At 48.9% G+C, this 8,793-nt stretch overlaps 1 protein-coding gene across 2 annotated transcripts in view; it reads right to left on the bottom strand.

The window, feature by feature from the left end:
• The window catches only part of SULF1 (sulfatase 1), a 264,486-nt gene that overhangs the window by 166,810 nt on the left and 88,883 nt on the right, over positions 1-8,793 (bottom strand). The gene's annotated exons all lie outside the window — the stretch shown is intronic.

The following is an 8,793-nucleotide window of genomic DNA, read 5'->3' as shown; positions in this document are numbered from 1 at the left end:
AAAATAGTGTTATTCTTACCTTCCGACGTCCCGCGCAGCCGTTCCCAGTAATCCTTTGCGAAAATGCCGGCGATGACGTCCGTTCTCGCGGGATAGCGATGTCTCGTGGCAATTCGCGATGACGTCGCGCGAATGACCGCGAGACTTCGCGATCCCACGAGAACGGACGCCATCGCGGGCATTTTCGCAAAGGACTACTGGGAACGAGAGCGTGAAGAGAAGCAGGAAGACTGCGCGGGACGTCGGAGGTTGAGAATAACAAAACTTTTTATTTTAAATTCTATTTTTTACAGGGATATGGTACCCAAAGCCCGGAGGACAGTCTCCTCTCCTCCGGACCGTGGGTACCATCCGCAATTGTTCTGCTTACTTTCCGCATGGTGTGCACAGCCACATGCGGGAATTAAGCGGAACAATGCATTCCTATGGGTGCGGGATCGCCGCGATTCCGCAAATTAATGAGCATGCTGCGGTTTTTACCGCAAAGCGATTCCGCCGCGGTAAAAACCGCAGCATTAGCACAGCATTGCGGAATCCCATAGGAATGCATGGGATGCTTATTTTTCACGTTTTCGCGGCAAAATCGCCGCAGAAACGCGAAAAAAACGCCACGTGTGAACTCAGCCTAAATAGCTGCCCTCTGCCAGAGAGAGGCGGAACAATTAACCCCCAGTCTGATCAGGACGGGCCAAAGCGAAACCCCATCATGGATCATGACAAACAGGAAAGACACGGTCTGCAATCACGCAAAAAACCCTGAAAAATCAACATGTCTGATGCACAAAACACACTTATACTGGAAGTAGAGCCAAAACGAGTCCAATATAACAGGGGACAGAACAAACTGACACAAGTAGTAACATATGGGTGGTGAATGATCCAGCACAGCCCCAGCAGGAGCAAGCTGACCCGCACAAAGCAGAGATAGACAAAACCAGATGAAATGCAGAAGATTAGCGAATGAACCACTTAGCTGAACCATGTAGAAACAGAGCAGGAGACATCAGACCTCAGAAGGAACAGGAAGGAAATCACCAGCAGGGAATGAAGGAAGTCTGCTGTCTTAAATACTCCAATCTGTAACCCCAGATCTCCAATCGTCATTATCAGGTGGCAGGACTGTCAATCTGACCAGCTCCACTACCTCCAGTAACCACCAGAGGGAGCCCAGAAAGAGAACTCACAACACTCATCACTTCACTATCCAATAACACAAAACATCTGACACTTTTCATTCCCTACTCAACCCAAAAGTGCAGGCCAAACCACGGATCTCCGTGCTGATGATCTGGCCAATTATTTCAAAGAAAAAAAAAATTGACCATATGTGACAGGATACTATCTCCCAAACCCCTCATACCATGCCCTGTTCCATCCCCCACTGCATCTAGCTCACTCTGATTTTGAACCAGTTACGGAAGTAGTAATCAGGCTCCTTGCATCTTCTCACCCTACCTCTTGCACCAGTGACCCCATTCCGTCACATCTCCTCCAGTCCCTTTCCCCTGCTGTCACCTCGCACCTAACAAAAATATTCAACCTCTCTTCCAATATCTTTCCTTCCTCATTTAAGCATGCCATCATACATTCGTTACTTAACCATCCCTCGACCAAAACTGTGCCGCTAACTATAGACCTGTCTGTAATCTTCCCTTCATCTCTAAACTCCTGGAATGCCTGGTCCACACCCGTCTTATCCGCTATCTCTCAGATAACTCTTTTCGACCCTCTTCAATCTGCTTTCTGCTCTTTACACTGTACTGAAACTGCCCTCACTAAAGTCTCTAATGATCTAATAACTGCTAAATCTAATGGTAACTACTCCATGCTAATCCTCTTGATCTCTCCGCAGCATTCGACACTGTGGATCATCAGCTTCTCACTATGCTACACTCCATCGGCCTCAAGGACACCGTTCTCTCCTGGTTCTCCCATCTCTGACCGTTCCTCCACTATCTCTTGCTGGTTCCTCCTCCTCCTCTCATCTTCCCCTTACTGTTGGGGTTCTTCATGGATCAGTCCTAGGCCCCCTCCTCTTATCTTTGTATACCACCCCTATTGGACTAACAATCAGTAGATTTGGTTTCCAGTACCATCTCTATGCTGATGACACCCAATTATACATTTCTCCCGATATCACGCCTGTCTTTTTAGAAAACACCAGTGATTGTCTTACCGCTGGAATAACATGTCCTCCCTCTATCTGAAACTGAACCTGTCAAAAACTGAACTCCGTGTTTCCTCCCTCTACTAAACTACCTTTGCCCGACATTGCCATCTCTGTGTGTGGTTCCACCATTACTCTCCAACAAGCCCACTGTCTTGGGGTCATACTTGATTCCGAGCTTTCATTCATTCCCCACATCCGATCACCGGCTCACTCTTGATATCTTCACCTCAAATACACTTCTAGAATTCAACCTTTTCTTACTTTCAACTCTGCAAAAACTCTTACTGTTTCTCTTATTCTTTGACTGGACTATTGTAACTCTCTACTAATCGGCCTCACTCTTGCCAAAATCTCCTCTCTCCAATATGTCTTGAATGCTGCAGCCAGGATCATATTACTCACCAATCGTTATACTGATGCCTCTACCTTGTGCTAGTCATTGTACTGGATGGGTAACCAGTGTAAACTTATTACCCTCACCCATAAAGAACTCCATGGCTCAGCACCACCCTACATCTCCTCCCTTATCTCAGCCTACCACCCTAGCTGCTAATGACCGGAGGTTAACATCCTCAATAATCAGAACCTCCCACTCCCGTCTCCAAGACTTTTCACGTGCTGCACCAATTCTTTGGAATGCACTACCTAGAGTTGAGCGACTTTTGGTTTTTAGGGTCGCGTTTCGTTTCGTGAAACCCGACTTTTCCAAAAGTCCGGTCGAGCAAGATCGTCCGATTATAGGGAAAAGTCGGGGTCGTCCCGAAACACGAAACCCAATGTAAGTCAATGGGGAATAAAAGTCGGCAGTGAGAGGAGGACAGGATACACACCTACAGTGCCCATTTGAATGCCAAAAGCATCAATTCTTCTTTCTTAAGCTTGTCAACCTTAATTAACTTCATAATACAAGTTACGCACTGAAAAATGGGGGTTAATTTGGCTACAAACTGTGGGGGGGGAGGGCTGGCTCCAGGTTTTCATGTGCCCTGGGCGAAAGAGCGCCCCTTTAACACATACCACAACTCATCATGCTCCGATACGGCAGAGAAATAGCGGTATAGTACAATGAAAAATACCTCACTTTTTACATCTCATGACGAGGCCCATCTATTTCTCCATACAGAATCATTGGTCCCATATAATGTTTGAAACAGTATATGATGAGCTCCACATAATGCTACAGTATATGTTGGTCCCCATGGATGAAGCTCCACTGTCTTATGGGCCCAAATAATGCTCCAAACATAATGGGCCCCATTTCTAATGCTCTAGTGTATAATGGGCCCTGTAAATGCTGCTCCAGTGTCTGATGTCCACCTTTGGAATGTTCCAGTGTATGGTGGGCCCCATCTATCATTCTCCAGAGTATAGAGCTCCCCAAAAATTGCTGTCCCAACATTGAAAACAATCAAATAAGTCTCCTCGCTAGGGAATCCCTGTACTTGTCTGGACAGGTGCTGTAGCTTGCTTAACAGCTCGCCAGCCGTTCTCACGCCCAGTATGGATTACACGTGATTGCAAAGGTGAGAAAGGGTACCGTATCCCCAGATAACATGTATGGATAGCGTACACATTCAAAATATATGTCTCAGGAGGCAGGCTCAGACGGTGTTAGGCCCAGTATGGATTGCACAAAGGTTAGAAAGGGTACCGTATCCCCGTATAACATGTATGGATAGCGTACACATTCAAAATATATGTCTATACAGCATGAGGCAGGCTCAGATGGTGTTAGGCCCAGTATGGATTGCACAAAGGTTAGAAAGGGTACCGTATCCCTGGATAACATGTATGGATAGCGTACACATTCAAAATATATGTCTCAGGAGGCAGGCTCAGACGGTGTTAGGCCCAGTATGGATTGCACGTGATTGCACAAAGGTTAGAAAGGGTACCGTATCCCCGGATAACATGTATGGATAGCGTACACATTCAAAATATATGTCTATACAGCATGAGGCAGGCTCAGACGGTGTTAGGCCCAGTATGGATTGCACAAAGGTTAGAAAGGGTACCGTATCCCTGGATAACATGTATGGATAGCGTACACATTCAAAATATATGTCTCAGGAGGCAGGCTCAGACGGTGTCAGGCACAGTATGGATTTGACGGCCCAGATTACACAGCGGAGGAGCAGGGAGAGGTAAAGATTGCAAATGCTGGGGCCCTGCCCAAGCAAGGGGGGCCCACTCGTGGGCGTCGGTACTGGCACTGGGCCCCTCATAGTACAGCGGTGTGTCTGACGGCGGGTGTGCACCACCACCGTCAGAGACACTTGATTGCACTATGAAGGACCCTGTGCCAGTGCCCGCGCCCAAGAGTCGGCCTACCCACCTGTCCAGGGCAACGGCACTCGCACGGTGTCGTGCGGTAGGTGGTGACCCCGGCCATGGGGGGGGAGGCAGCACAGTTAGGGAGTTTTAGAAAGTGGCATATGTTGATGTTGGACATTCAGCTGATGCAAAAGGCGAAATAGGTGAAGTACCAGGAAGAGGTGGACCAAAGCAAGCCATTTTTCTGTCACCCTATGTGTCATCAGGGGAAGGTGGGACAAAATCCTTGGAAACCCATGCGTGGTTCATTTTAATGAAGGTTAGATCATCCACATTTTGGGTTGACAGACGGGTCCTTTTTTCTGTCAGGATTGATCCAGCTGCACTGAAGACTCTTTCCGATAGCACACTTGCAGCTGGGCAAGCGAGCTCCTGTAAGGCATATTGGGCCAATTCAGGCCAGGTGTCCAGTTTAGCGGCCCAATAGTCAAAGGGGAATGACCTGTGTGGGAGAACATCGATATGGGAGGAAAAGTAGTTTGTTACCATAGTTGACAACTGCTGTCTCCTGTCACTTTCCATCGATGCAGTATTACCAGTTGTGTGAGCGGTACTTGAAAAATCAGTCCACAACATTGTCATGAAACCCCTGTCTCCAACGCCACTTCTGCTGTGTGCACCATGAACACCTCTGCCAAGCTGCCCCCGGCCCGTACGGCTCGTGTGAGAACCATCACCGCTGCTGTGTGCTGGGAATGCCTCAAGCAACCGATTTACCAGAGTTGCTTGTTTATTAGCCAATATTAGGTCAAGGTTCTCCTGTGGCATGATGTTTTGTAATTTGCCTTTATAGCGTGGATCCAGGATGCTGGCCAACCAGTAGTCGTCATCGTTCATCATTTTGGCAATGCGGGGGTCCCTTTTTAGGATCCGCAAGGCATAATCTGACATGTGGGCCAATGTTCCCGGTGTCAATGATGCACTGCGAGTGCTGGGTGGAGGAGCACTTTCTGGCAAATCCACATCCCTCCAGTCACGCACAAACCCTGTACCAGACCTTGCCACGCCAACATTTTCACTTGCCCCACGAGATGCATCCTCCTCCCCTAAGTAATCATCCCCATCATCCTCCTCTTCTTCCTCCACCTCGTCCAGGAGAGGTCCCTGAGCAGACAATGGCTGAATGTCATCAAGGATTCCCTCCTCCTCATCAACATTGGCTGCAGACGCCTGCTCCTTAAGGTGCGTCAAAGTTTGCATGAGCAGACGCATAAGTGGGATGCTCATGCTTAGGATGGCGTCGTCTGCGCTTACCAGCCGTGTGCATTCCTCAAAACACTGAAGGACTTTACAAAGGTCTTTCAGCTTCGACCACTGCACACCTGTCAACTCCATGTCTGCTCTCAAAGTGCCTGGCCGTGTATCCTCCCACAAATGCATTATGGCCTGCCTCTGCTCGCACAGCCGCTCCACCATGTGCAGGGTGGAGTTCCACCTTGTTGCAATGTCGATAATGAGGCGGTGGTTGGGAAGGTGGAGCAATCGCTGCAGCTTCTGCATACGAACGGAGTGTACAGGCGACCGGCGGATGTGCGCGCACAGTCTTCGCACCTTCTGGAGCAGGGCTGTTAACTCCGGATAATTTTTGAGGAAGCACTGCACCACCAGGTTCAAGGTGTGAGCCAAGCAAGGTATGTGGCTGAGTTTTGAAAGGGCTATGGCTGCCACAAAATTACGGCCGTTATCACTAACTACCTTGCCTGCCTCAAGATGTACACTGCCCAGCCATGACTCAGTTTGTCGCTTCAAGTACTCGGCCAGCACCTCGGCGGTGTGTCTGTCGCCCAAACACATCATCTGCAACACAGCCTGCTGACGCTTTCCACTAGCTGCTCGATAGAGGGACACCTCGTGTGCAACAGTGGCAGCTGCAGATGGAGTGCTCGTACGACTGCGCTCTGTGGACGAGCTTTCGCTTCTGGAGGAGGAGGAGGAGGAGGAGGATGGTCGAACGCCTACAGCCAACTGTTTCCTATACCGTGGGCTAGGCAGCACTGTCCCACCACCGCTGTCCCCTGTGGACCCTGCATCCACCACATTAACCCAGTGCGCAGTGATGGACACGTAACGGCCCTGGCCATGCCGACTGGACCATGCATCAGTTGTGAGGTGCACCTTTCCGCTCACTGACTGCATGGACAATGCGGTCTTTCACATGATGGTGGAGGGCTGGGATGGCTTTGCGAGAGAAGAAGTGGCGACTGGGTAGGTCATAGCGTGGTACTGCATAGGCCATGAGTTTGCGGAAAGCTGTGCTTTCCACCAACCGAAAGGGCATCATCTCAAACGAGATTAGTTTGGCAATGTGGGCGTTCAAACCCAGTGTACGCGGATGAGAGACTGAGTACTTTCTTGACCTACTCATAGTGTCTGGGAGGGTGAGCTGGACTTGAGAGCTGCATATGGTGGAAGTAGCGGTGGACAGGGCGGACTGAGAGAGGGTTGATGATGGTGATGGAGTTGGTGTTCTTTCTGATGGCCTAGAATCAGTATTTCGTTGATATAACAGTGGGATTCCCTGACTGCTGTGGTCTTGCAACGACACCAACATTTGCTGCTGTGCTAACCGGTGGGCTTACAGTGGGGGAAACAATGTAGCGTTGCTGACTACCTTCGTTGTGATCAGTTGCACATGTGGCACTTGAGGTTTGGTGTTGTGTCCACGCTTGCAAGTGCATGCTGGTTAAATGTCTAAGCATGCAACTGGTATTCAAATTTTTCAGATTTTTCCCTCGGCTAAAGGTCTTTGCGCACTTCTTACAGATAACCTTGGCCTGATCATGAGGATTTTGGTCAAAAAAGTGCCACACTGCACTCTTCCTACTTTGGCAGACATTTTGCGGCCTAGCACGGTGTGATCTTTTGACCCTCTGGACAAGCTGTCCAGCAACTCTTTTGATGTTTGGAACCTGTCTTTGGAGTGCTCCAGGCCTGCCAGATAACAGCTGTTGCGATGTCGATGTCTGCTGTGGATGCTCCTCATCTGAGCTATTGGAAGCAGCACCCTCTTCCCCCAATGGATGCCAATCTGGGTCAACAACTGGGTCATCCATCACCTCCTCTTCTATGTCATGTGCACCTTTCTCTGTGTCACCGTGTATGGTGGTATAGTGTGCGGGAAGGGGCACCTGAGTCTCATCAGGGTCAAAATCTGGCTCTGTACACTGCGAGGACAATGTAGTGCTCTGAGTGAATGTACCAGCAGAATCATCCATCACCGGCTGTGCATCAGTGCACTCCATGTCAGATTCATCTTGGCCTGGGTAATTCACCATTTGACTTGATAATCCAGGCATGGTATGTGAAAACAGCTCCATGGAGTAATCAGTAGTATGGCCTGCGTCATCCTTCAATCTTGGTTGGGGTGAAGGACACAAGGAAAGGTGTGGTTCATGAACATGAGCCTCCAATGACGACTCAGTGCTTTTACTCTTTACAACTGAAGAAGAGGAGGCGATAGAGCTGGAGGCTGAGTCAGCAATGTAAGACAAAACTTTTTCCTGATGCTCTGGCTTTAAAAGCGATTTGCCAACTCCTAGAAAACTAAGCGTTCGAGGCCTTATGTAGCCAGACGATGACGCAGGGTCAGCACCTCCTGCATTCGGTCCTATTTTGCTCTTGCCACTACCATCAGATCCACCACCAACACCATCATTACCAGCTGCCAACCCCCGCCCAATTCCACGGCCTCTTCCACCAGCCTTCCTCATTTTTGGTAGAAATGTAGACAAAATCCAACAAACTATATAGTAATGTAAAACAAGGTACAAGGTGTCTATAGGACAGGGGAGATTTTGAATATCTGCACACACTTTTGGACACTGGACACTTTTGGATTGTGTGAGGCCCACTGATATCTGAGCGCTATGTGACAGGCTCGATGGCACAGCTGTGACAAAAGTGACTAGAGGATAAGGGAGATTTTGAATTTCTGCACACACTTTTGGACACTGGACACTTTTGGATTGTGTGAGGCCCAATGAATATCTGAGCGCTATGTGACAGGCTCGATGGCACAGCTGTGACCAAAGTGACTAGAGGATAAGGGAGATTTTGAATCTCTGCACACACTTTTGGACACTGGACACTTTTGGATTGTGTGAGGCCCAATGAATATCTGAGCGCTATGTGACAGGCTCGATGGCACAGCTGTGACAAAAGTGACTAGAGGATAAGGGAGATTGGATTGCTTTTAAAAAAGCAGTTTGCGGAGCAGTGGGTAAACAGCAATGCCAGCCTGTCAGGAAGCCTTAAAAGGCAGCCCAACAACCAACACCACTGATACACCA

The sequence above is a fragment of the Dendrobates tinctorius genome, unplaced genomic scaffold, assembly GCF_039654945.1.
Source record: "Dendrobates tinctorius isolate UK_male_01 unplaced genomic scaffold, ASM3965494v1 ptg000082l, whole genome shotgun sequence".
NCBI classification, from domain to species: Eukaryota; Metazoa; Chordata; class Amphibia; order Anura; family Dendrobatidae; genus Dendrobates; species Dendrobates tinctorius.
The sequence above is the reverse complement of the archived record's forward strand: the minus strand, read 5'-3'. Positions and strand labels throughout refer to the sequence as shown.